General features: G+C 40.3%; 1 pseudogene; it reads right to left on the bottom strand.

Annotated features, from left to right (window-relative positions):
* Positions 1–4,947: 4,947 nt before the first annotated feature.
* On the bottom strand, positions 4,948–6,203 carry LOC125513426 (alpha/beta-gliadin A-I-like; annotated as a pseudogene).
* Between the last annotated feature and the right edge of the window lie 4,455 nt (positions 6,204–10,658).

Genomic DNA, 10,658 nt, shown 5'->3' with positions numbered 1-10,658 from the left:
ATGCATCACCATGATCTTGCGTGTGCGTAGGAAATTTTTTGAAATTACTACGTTGCCCAACAATCGACATGGATCTCGCGCTGCTGGATGCAGTAGACGAAACTGATCTAATCTTATCCCGAGTTCCCAAGTCCTGATGAGAAAGTACACCTGCGTGGATCCAAGTCTGAGTTGGAGCGACATCGATCTGATGAACGTGCAAGGAATTTCTGAATCCAGGACTTCTATTTGAGTATATATGTTTGTTGGTTATTGAAGTCAATTGTTCGTACAACAGCAGATATTTTTTTAGCACGAATTCCAGTAGTTGTGTTTGCTTCTTTTGAAGGCGGATCTTGGATTCTTTCCAATAGTTGTGTTGCGCGAAATTCCAATTATTTGAGTATCTGTACTATAGTTGCCTTCAAAGAAGATGAGGCTGGAATGCTGGATACTGCATCTCTCCTAGCATGAGGAACGTTGCTACTGTCTTTGTGAACAGGTTGACGATAGGAGATGAAGTACGTTTGAACAAACATGTTCTTTCACTTTTCCCAACGAGGTGGAGCTTGCACATATGGACATATGGTACACTTGCACGGTTCTCATCGCCATTGGATTGAATACGGAAAAATGGAGAAAAATTGCATCAACCAAATACAATATCTATGTCTCCTCGTTCGCAGGGTAGGATGAAGTTGCCGAGGATGCACGTGTACCCGAGGAACAAGTACCACCTGACGCTGCAGATGACGAGGTTCGGCAAGGGCGCCGACTGCGAGAACGTCTTCAGTACCATGGTCTACCTCTCACCCAAAGGTTCCACTCAATCGATGCATTAACTGATGTACTCCAGTTCCATTACCCGAGGAACTAATATCGCAGATTTTGTTTTCTGCAGCATGGTGGGTTGGGAACTCGGGATGAAGGAATAATACTCCTGAGAGCCCAAACTCGAGCTTCCAAAAGATATGCGTAATGTATGTGTGCCTCTGATCTATGCATATGTAATTGTTTTTTCTATGTTTTCTGCTCCTCTCTGACACAATGTGGAAGATGTTGGTTTTAAAGGCTAGCAGGGGCAGCCAGTGGTTGAGTAATCAGTGGTTTAGTTAGGTACATATAATAGAAGTAAAAGGTGTTTAGTAGGTGCACCAATTGTGTTCTAATTCCACATATTTCTTCCTTGATTTTACCGTGCATAATCTTAGGGGTTGTGCTCTGGGGGTAGGCAATATATTCTTATAATATGTTATTCCAGTATGCAAATTGTCAGGGGATTCGTATTTTGTAGATTCTGGGATAAGGGGTCCTGGTTATTCCAGTATGCAAATTGTCAGGGGATTCATATTTTGTAGATTCTGGGATCTTGCTAGGAAAGTTGAATCATTATACTTTATATGTGATTGTTCAAAACCCACTTAAGAATCCATGTACGGATTGGGAAGATATCAGGACACAAATTATTTGCCTGGTGTATAACCAATAACTAGCTCGAGTGCTTTGGAGGAGGCTGGGGTTTATCTTTTATAAAAACTACTATTAGTTGCTCCAGAAAGTTATAGTTAGCACTAAGGAGAAATTTTCGCAGTCAAAACTTGTTTGTGTTCATGACATCATTTCTTTGCCGCAAAAATGCTTTTATTTGTTTCAAATTTTCAGAGTTATGTTCGATGAACCAACTTTCGTCAGTTATGATGTTAATTACTTCGATCCTTTTCAGTATGCTGAAGGTTGAAACTTAGGCTGTCACTATGAAGAATATTTGCCTTTCAGTTTAAATTCCTCAGTAAAGATTTTGTAAGATACTTGAATAGTGTAGATGTTGAATTACCTGTATGCATGACGATTAAAGAATTATGTGCTGATACCTTCCAATGTTGGTTGAACCACATATGCTTTGCTTATTGGTTTTTGTAGATAAAAATAAGGGATGTTGTGTTGTTGGAAAGCTTGATACTACAGTGAATGCTCACCTAATGCTTAATGTCTTGCTTTACTGCAAAGGTCTTCCATAGATACAGTGCTTCAATCACTTTGGTAAGTTCAATGCCAATTTGCTTACTGTTCTCTACTACTATGAGTTGTGTTTGAAGCAAAAATATCTCATGAGTACGACAGTTCTAACGATTTTTTAATGTGCGACGTAGATTAGATGAGAAAACATTTAATCAAAGATATGATGCCTCCATGTTAAACACTGAAGAAATGGGGGTTGTATATTTTCAGATCAACAAGGCAAGAATAACTTTATTGTTTCTCTGTTTTTTCTTTTTTCTCAAGTAACATAAAAATTGAATGTATTACTTACTACTATTGAATTGCAGGCACAAAATATATAAACTTGGTTTAGATCTTCCTGGTTCGATTCCACAGCGAATGTAAAACTTATATTCGTAATTTCTATCCACTGCAGGAGGCAGGACCACATGAACAAGCAGGTTGTTTTCCAAGCATAGTTGCTACTGCAAGAGCAAGCAGCAGACAACATCCGATCTATACAAAATCCATCCATCTGTCTCGTCTCATGCATGCATAACTAGGCCAATGGTAACTTGTCTACTATTCTACTCACTGCAGTTTACGATAATTTGTCTACTACTCTACTTAAGCTTGAGGGTGAAGTGGACGATAAATTGTATTATTGACCAAGTATATCTTGTTCATAAGCCTAAGATTTGCATACACCATAGAAGCCGTATATATCTTTGAGATGATCAGTCCATGGCTGATATTGCTGGAGCAGGAGGGCGAGGCAGTGGCAAAGGTACTCAGTGTGTTTAGATCTTGAACCAGTTTGGGCTTGCCCATCTGAGTGCCGGCGATCTTCTTTGCAAAAAAGTTAAATCCGAGCAAGGGTAACAATCTGCTCTCAGTGTATTTCAACCCTCATTTAAGCATATCACATTCCACTTCCCTTTTATTTATTTACTTTTAAGAGCTCTGCTTTAGGGTTCGGTGTCGTATTTGTATCATCTTTATATAACCTTTTTTGTTTAGAAACAAAAGTTGCGTGTGCAATGTTGAAGCTTGTTACGATATTATTATTGCAGACCTGCCCTATCACCTATTAAATCTGACACGTTTTATTGAGGGCATTTATATTATAGATGCTCAAAAAATGTCCGTGCTTAATGCTGCTCAAAACGTCGTATCATCATCCCTGAAATCGACATTCAGTGTCTGAAGTCCAGATTACACAGAGGCCCAAATTTACATGCAACAGGGTTACCATCTACAGTACTATCAAAGAACATCAGCTTGTGATATCCCAATTCATATGACATTTTGCCTTATATACCGTATAGGTTGATTTTGATTGGAGTAACACTATGGCAGAGAAAAACTTACTAAGTCTCCCTAGATAATTTCACACTTTCTCATACACTAAAGAGCATACTCTCAGCATCTCTTGTACCATGGTGGCCGAGAGCTGGAGGTCCTTGAGCCTAAAATCTGCATTCCAAAGCAAAAGCTTTCTTTTATTGGTGATAGTTAGTTAATGGCATGCAAAGCAATTCTCGTTGATTGTATGCATTAAGCTGAGTCGACTAGCAGCAGTGTATATGACTAAATAAAAAGGCAATTTTTTTGCATGAAGAAAAACATTAAAGTGACGACAAATGTAATGCCTCACAGGTAAAACATAAACAGACCCTGGGTGAATAATAATGAAGGTCGACATTTATTGGCAGGATTAGAATTTTCAATACATTAATATGTTGTCTTCTTAATTGAGCTTGTACTAAATGTTGTCAGTACGGGCTGGCATTCAACTTTGCGTACTGTGTCAAAGAGTTTCAAGACTTGGACCTTCCCACATCATGCTAAAGCTGGTAACTATTTGTGCTACTGAACATAGCGTTCCCAGTTCCACTACATCCTCTCCCCAATGTCTTTTTTCATCCATCTAAGAAAGAAGAAGAATCATTTTTCATCCATGTAATAAGAGTGAGTTAGTGGTAACAAAAAGTCAACAAGGCCCCGTACTGTACATGAGGATCATAATGTTATACTACCTCCATTTCTTTATGTAAGGTATATTATTTTCAGCACGGTGACCAAAGCACATGATTCCGTGTTTTCTATGGGAGATCTAAAATAGTAGGTTAAAAGCATACTGCAAATTTATTAGAAGCAAAATATCTAGAAGGATTACATGTATGCAATGGATAACAAGAGCATTAGTTCTTTAAAAGTGTTGCATTTAGTTCTTCCCAATCCGTTTATTTGTTCTAGCTCTATGGATAACAAGAGCATTAGTTCTTTAAAAGTGTTGCATTTGTGTGGGCTAGACACCACTCCATTGAAAAGAAAATGTGTCGACATGTCATATTACAACAGTTGTGATATCCATAAGAAATAGACACTCACCGTGTTGCCTTGAGAGCTCATATGTTTTTGTCAGGAGAGAAAGGCCAAAGTTTGTGTGCAATAGTCGGCGGAGTGGTTACATGCTGAGAGGAGAACCTATTGTAAATAATATCATGTTCTAGCTTCATTTGAGCGACAAGTAATTCCGGATGGATGTAGTATCACTTAATTACAAATGACATTTATGATCACCATTGATCTTACTGTATGATTGTTTTCATGACCTTGAAAGAAGAAATATTCTAAAAGTTGAGTGCAGCTGGACGGACCTCAATCCATTTGAGCCAGGAAAAGTAGATGCGGACTGTCCTAAATCATTTGAGATATGAATAGTAGATGGGAAAGGGTTGAAATATTTTATGCAGCAATGGTTACTAAATGGTAGGAATAATGTGCTTTTTTGTAGTAGTTCCTAAATGGTAACCTCCAAGTTCCTAATTTCATATGTAATATTTTTCCACGCAAGTTCATAATGCAATCAAGTTTCTGGTTGTAGTATCTTCGAACATTTGTTCTGAGGGAACAAAATCCTCCCAAGTGTGGTCTTCAATTATTGAACAATAACAATGGACATGCTTTGTGAGACTATTGGTCTTAAGCATAAAAAGGCATGCAAGTGATATCCATCAATTAAAGTAAAGTGCACGACAAATAGTTGTACTCTCTCTGTCCAGAAATACTTCTCGGAGAATGGATAATCCATTTCTCTGACAAGTACTTGCGGGTGGAGGGTGTATGTTTTTGTACCACTTTTCTACTTTGTGGATCAGATCTCATAGTACAAGTCGGCTAATTACATTTTTATCGAAATTATTGCAAGTGGAGTGGATTTCAACTATTTTTCATCTTTTACTGTCCATCTTTTCTATACATGTCAAATTTCACATGCATCGTGCTTGCAGTCAGTACAAATTTGAAAAAGCCTGTGGCAACGCACGGGAAGTGTACTAGTATATCTAGTACTAGAGTTATTTTCTTCTCAGTTAGTACCGAAGATGCCAAATGGCGTGATGGTGCAATATGGAGGGATGTAGACATTGCACATTGCAGGTAGCGTCTGTAGCGCTAGGTTCCTTATTTCCTCGAACTGGGGCAGTTGTTGAGGCTGGACAGAACCCTGGGCCTGTGGGTTTTGTTGAGATGGCGGGAAGGAACCCTGGCCTGATGGATAATGTTGCTGAGGCTATTGGAAGGAGACCTGGCTCGATGGTTGTTGTTGTTGTTTTTGTTGTTGATGCAGAATAATGTGCCATAGGTGCTGACAACACAATTCTTGCAACAGCTGGTAAGTACTTTGTTGCAAAACTTGTGAACTTCCATGCGCTATGTTGTGTTGCTGCAATACAACATCCATGCATGGAATCAGTTGTTGTTGCAAAAATTGTTGAAGGATTTGTTGTTGTTGTTGTTATTGTTGCTGCGAAATTGGTTGTTGTGGTTGCGAATACTGTGGTTGCGGTTGTGGATATGGTTGTCCTGGTCGAAATGGTTGCGACTGCGAATATGGTAGTTGCGGCTGCGGAAATGGTTGCAGCTGCAGATATGGTTGTTGTGATGGAAATGGTTGCGGCTGTGGATCTGGTTGTTGTGGTGGAAATTGTTGTTGCTGCCCTAGAAATTTTTGTTGTTGTACCAATGGAACTTGCTCTTGTGGCTGTTGCTGAGATGGATTTTGTGGCTGCAATTGTGGCACTGGAACTCTAACTGCAGTTGTGGCGGTGGTCTCCACGATAGCAAGGAGGGAAAGGATGAGAAAGGTCTTCATGGTGGATTTGTATTGACCACAGCTTGCTTGGCTTAAATGATGCGCTCTACTTATGAGAATGATGGATGAGGAAGCATGGTCGTCATGCTACGGGGCTATTTATAGCTGCCATGGAATGATCTCTTTTACAATTGGCATTTGCTTGTGTGGAAAGTGCTTGGATGCTTCTCAAAATCATAATTTGGTATGTTTTGTTTGGTGGCACTACTTACAAGTGTATTCTTGGACTGGTCATTAAAGTTCCTTGTTGTTGCACTATCATTCCACCACCAAAAAGGTGTGACAACACGCATGACTCATCTTATTTACTTTACAGATCAAACAGTAATCTAGATTGCCTATTTTTCTGAAACTAAGTTTGTAATTTTCTGCAAATTGTTACGCATAAACTAGATAAGCATGGCTGTCACGGTACTTAGTTTGTAATCTTGTGTGGTCTCTTAAGATAGATAAGACTAGTAATGTAACTTGCTTTAGTAGGCCATGACTCATCAAATTCCTTTTACATGTCAAGTGTTGTAGTGTTCTAGAAGTTATTAGCAAGCATAAATTTTGTAATGTTCTACAAGTTGTTACGTGTAAACTAGATAAGCTTGACTTGCTCACAAACAAGATTGTAATCACTAGTCATCTACGCGTGCAACTACATGGCCTAGCTATTATATGGGTACATATTTATTAATAAAATTATATTTATATGTAAAATTCAAGCGCTTAAATTACAGATATCATACATCTGAACATATGCTAAGTTATTCAAACAATTATAGTACAATATAAACACATATATTATAAACTTCATTATATGGAAGAGTGCCTCTACTTTCCCATTTATGTTGCGCAAAGTATCATCACTGGTCTGAATGAAGCTTTCATGTCATAGTAGCAAGAATTTGACACCACCTACTATATAAGGGAGAAAGCAAGTATGAATTATTTCGATATATAGTTATATTACTTTGTTGTTGTGCGCGTATGTATATGCACCACTACTACAATGGTACACTGGTAGAAAAAGGGTCTGTTGTCCCGGTTCGTAAGGGCCTTTTGTCCCGGTTCTGGAACCGGAACTAAAGGGTCGGTACTAATGCCCTGTCCCTTTAGTCTCGGTTCAATCCAGAACCGGGACAGATGGGCCTCCACGTGGCCTATATGCAGAGCCCAGGCAGGAGACCCTTTGGTCCCGGTTGGTGGCACCAACCGGGACCAATAGGCATCCACGCGTCAGCATTTCTGTGGTTGGGGTTTTTGTTTTTTTTAAAGGGGGGGTGTTTGGGGGTTTTGGGGGGTTAATTTAGGTGTTTCATATATTGTGTTAGCTAGCTATAATTAATAGAGAGAAGTGTCTTCTCTTATGTCCGTGCTTGGTCGACGCTACGTACTATACATACGTATAGAGAGGACTAGGCACACTAGCTAGCTAGTAAGCAAACGAAGGAAACAGAAGATCGTCATGAACATATATGCATACAGAGAGAAGTGATATCGACCACCTCTCCTTCTCCGATAGATTGGTCGAACAACAAGTTCTCGTATATCTATCCGATACTACCGGCACTAGTAGAAAACAGGGCTTTGGTCCAGGCCGGGTCAGCCCATTAGTCCCGGTTCAGTTCAGAACTGGGACCAATGGGGGCATTGGTCCCGGTTCGTGAGCCCAGGGGGCCGGCCGGGCCACGTGGGCCACTGTTCCCGGTTCATCTGGACCTTTTGGTCCCGGTTGGGGGGATGAACCGGCACCAATGGGCCTCGCTCCTGGCCCACAACCATTGATCCCGGTTCGTGCCTCAAACCGGGACTAAAGATTAGACCTTTAGTCCCGGTTTGAGGCACGAACCGGAACCCCGTTAAACATTTTCAAAATCCTCAAAAACCTAATAGAAAAAAGTTACGGGGCTTTTAAGATCTAGAGTGAAAAAAATCGAAAAAAATTCAAACAGTGGGCAAACTGTGGTCAAACAATGGTCAAACTAATTATTCTAGAATATTAGTGTTACTAATAATTATTTCTGTTATTTCAATTTTGGTCAAATCTGGTCAAACTGTGGTCAAATTGTGGTCAAACAGTGGTCAAACTAATTATTCAAGAAATATTAGTGTTACTAAATAATTATTGTTTTTTAAAACAATAGTTTCAAAATCAAACTATGAAATGTGTCACTTCATGCTCAAGCAAAATTCCTGAAGGTTAATAGGATTGACATCTTAGTATTGTGAGGAAAACAACAAGTGCGGACTTGGAGCGAGGGAGAATAGAACCCGGAAGTTAAGCATGCTCAGGCTCGGGGAGTGGGAGGATGGGTGACCGTTCGGGAAGTTAGATGATTTGGAATGATGAGGGGTGATTAGAGGATAAATTGAGAAGTGATGAGGGGTGGTGCTTACAGACTAGATGTTAAAATAATTTAGAAATTTGAAAATCAAAAAAAATTCAAAAAAAATTTCAAATTTTTTTTTCAAAAAAAAATCATAAAATTCCCTTTAGTCCCGGTTGGTGTTACCAACCGGGACTAAAGGTGGAGCTCCACATGGCCGCGCCCTTTAGTCCCGGTTCTGGATTGAACCGGGACTAAAGGGATAGGCATTACTACCGACCCTTTAGTCCCGGTTCCAGAACCGGGACTAAAGGCCCTTATGAACCGGGACTGAAGGCCATTTTTCTACTAATGCGGCTACATATATACAATAATTATCTCTTACAAATATAATCATACGGACTCATGGTCCACATAGTATTCTCCGTCTTCAGCGATCACGTGGTCAAGAAAGAATGCCGCCAATTCCTCTTGAATTGCTCGCATGCGAGCTGGTGCTAGGAGTTCATCCCGCTTCCGAAACATCTAATTTGAAGAAGGGGGTCAATACATATATATATGAATGAATGAAACTCAACACAAATGATGGTAATAAAATAAAATTGTGAATGTTGTTATTTACGTACTTCATATTGTTCGTCAGAGTACCCGCCCCGCACACAGGTCGTGTGGCGGATGGACTCGCAGATGTAGTATCCACAGAAATCATTCTCTTGTTCCTGCCACAACCACTTTACAAGAAATAGAGGTCAATCAAACTGATAAGCAAGAATGCTAAATGGTATTGATGAAACTAGCGCTTGAATCACTAGGAGATGCACGGAACATGCTACTATAGTACTTACTTTCGATTGTCTAAATTCCAGCTCCTTCGGCAGTCCCGGAACTTTTCTGGTGAATTTTCTCCAAACCCTGTCGGACAAAGAAAACAATTACTTGATATCAGGAAATGAACAAAGTTGCTGATATGGTCGATAATGATCGATTTAACTTACTTCTTGAGGATTTTAGTCATGTCCGCATACTCCTGGGGATCTTTTCGTTTAGAGTCCAAGACGGTTACTACTCCCTGCTCAAGCCTAATCTCTAGGAGAATATAGTGGAAACTGCACACGCATGCATAACTCATCAATTACATTACTATAACCTGGACTAATATATAAGGGAAACCGAATATGCACAAGACAGTAACACTCACTTGAAGTTGTAAGGAAAGAGTATTATATCTTTGTTTTCATTTTTTTTGAATGATCGTAGCAAGTTGGCCTCGGTATATTCGAGACGATGTTCAACCTCAGTTGCATCTATGAGATATGTGTTAACAAACCCAATATCACCGATTTGTCTTTTCTTCAATTCGGCGATCTTCAATCTGCATAATATAGTGAGGATAATTATAAATACATGCAATGAAAGAGATGAGCTATATAGAGAGAGACTTAATGACAAAAGTAGTAGTACTTACAGACAGTAGCTGGTGATCGTTGTTTTATCATGGGCCAATTGATTGAAAAACTGATAGAACTCCTCAAATGGAATAGGCAACAGTTCAATTCCAACGAGGTCATGCTCCGGCTTAACTCTCGCATACAAAGTACTCCTCCCCCAGACTCTCTGCATATTTTCAAGTACCAATCATGTAATCTTCGCATCATCGTTGTTAAAGATTTTTCATCTTTGACGAGAGGCTTGCCGTACTCGTATCTGTGTATCTGCACCTCCATGGGATCATAATGTACATCGTCGGGCAGGTAATCGTCAACATTGCCATAACCGGGCACCATCCTCGGATCGACGATGTCGCTAGGCACCTTGAGCGGGGGGCACGATTGCTTCACTTGTTCGCCGAGCTGGGCAATTTGTTTCCCAGCTGCTCGTCGTTCTTTCAGCCTTTGATCACTGACTGTACTTCCCGACTACTCCGCTTCGGCCCATGTCTTTGCAATAATGCACTCATAGTTGCCTTTTGGCGGAGACTTGGGTGGTTTTGCCAGGGCAGCCAGAGTGCACTTCACTTTCACCAGATCTACCTTCTCCTCCGGAGGTGGATGTCTCTTTGCTTTCAACCCTTGAAACCAGTCATCCACTTCGGTTCGCGCGATCTTCGCGTTCTCCTCTGTGGTCCTCTCGTATGGTAACTTCTGTGGACTCTTCAGAGAAGGATCGAATCTGTATGTCCTCCCGCCTCTGGTTGTACTGCTAGATGCCGGCCGAGCAGACGAAGC

Source organism: Triticum urartu, chromosome 6A (genome assembly GCF_056163025.1).
Source record: "Triticum urartu cultivar PI428250 chromosome 6A, HENAU_Tu73, whole genome shotgun sequence".
NCBI classification, from domain to species: domain Eukaryota; kingdom Viridiplantae; phylum Streptophyta; class Magnoliopsida; order Poales; family Poaceae; genus Triticum; species Triticum urartu.
Note: the sequence above shows the minus strand (reverse complement) of the source record. Positions and strands in the feature narration are given on the sequence as shown.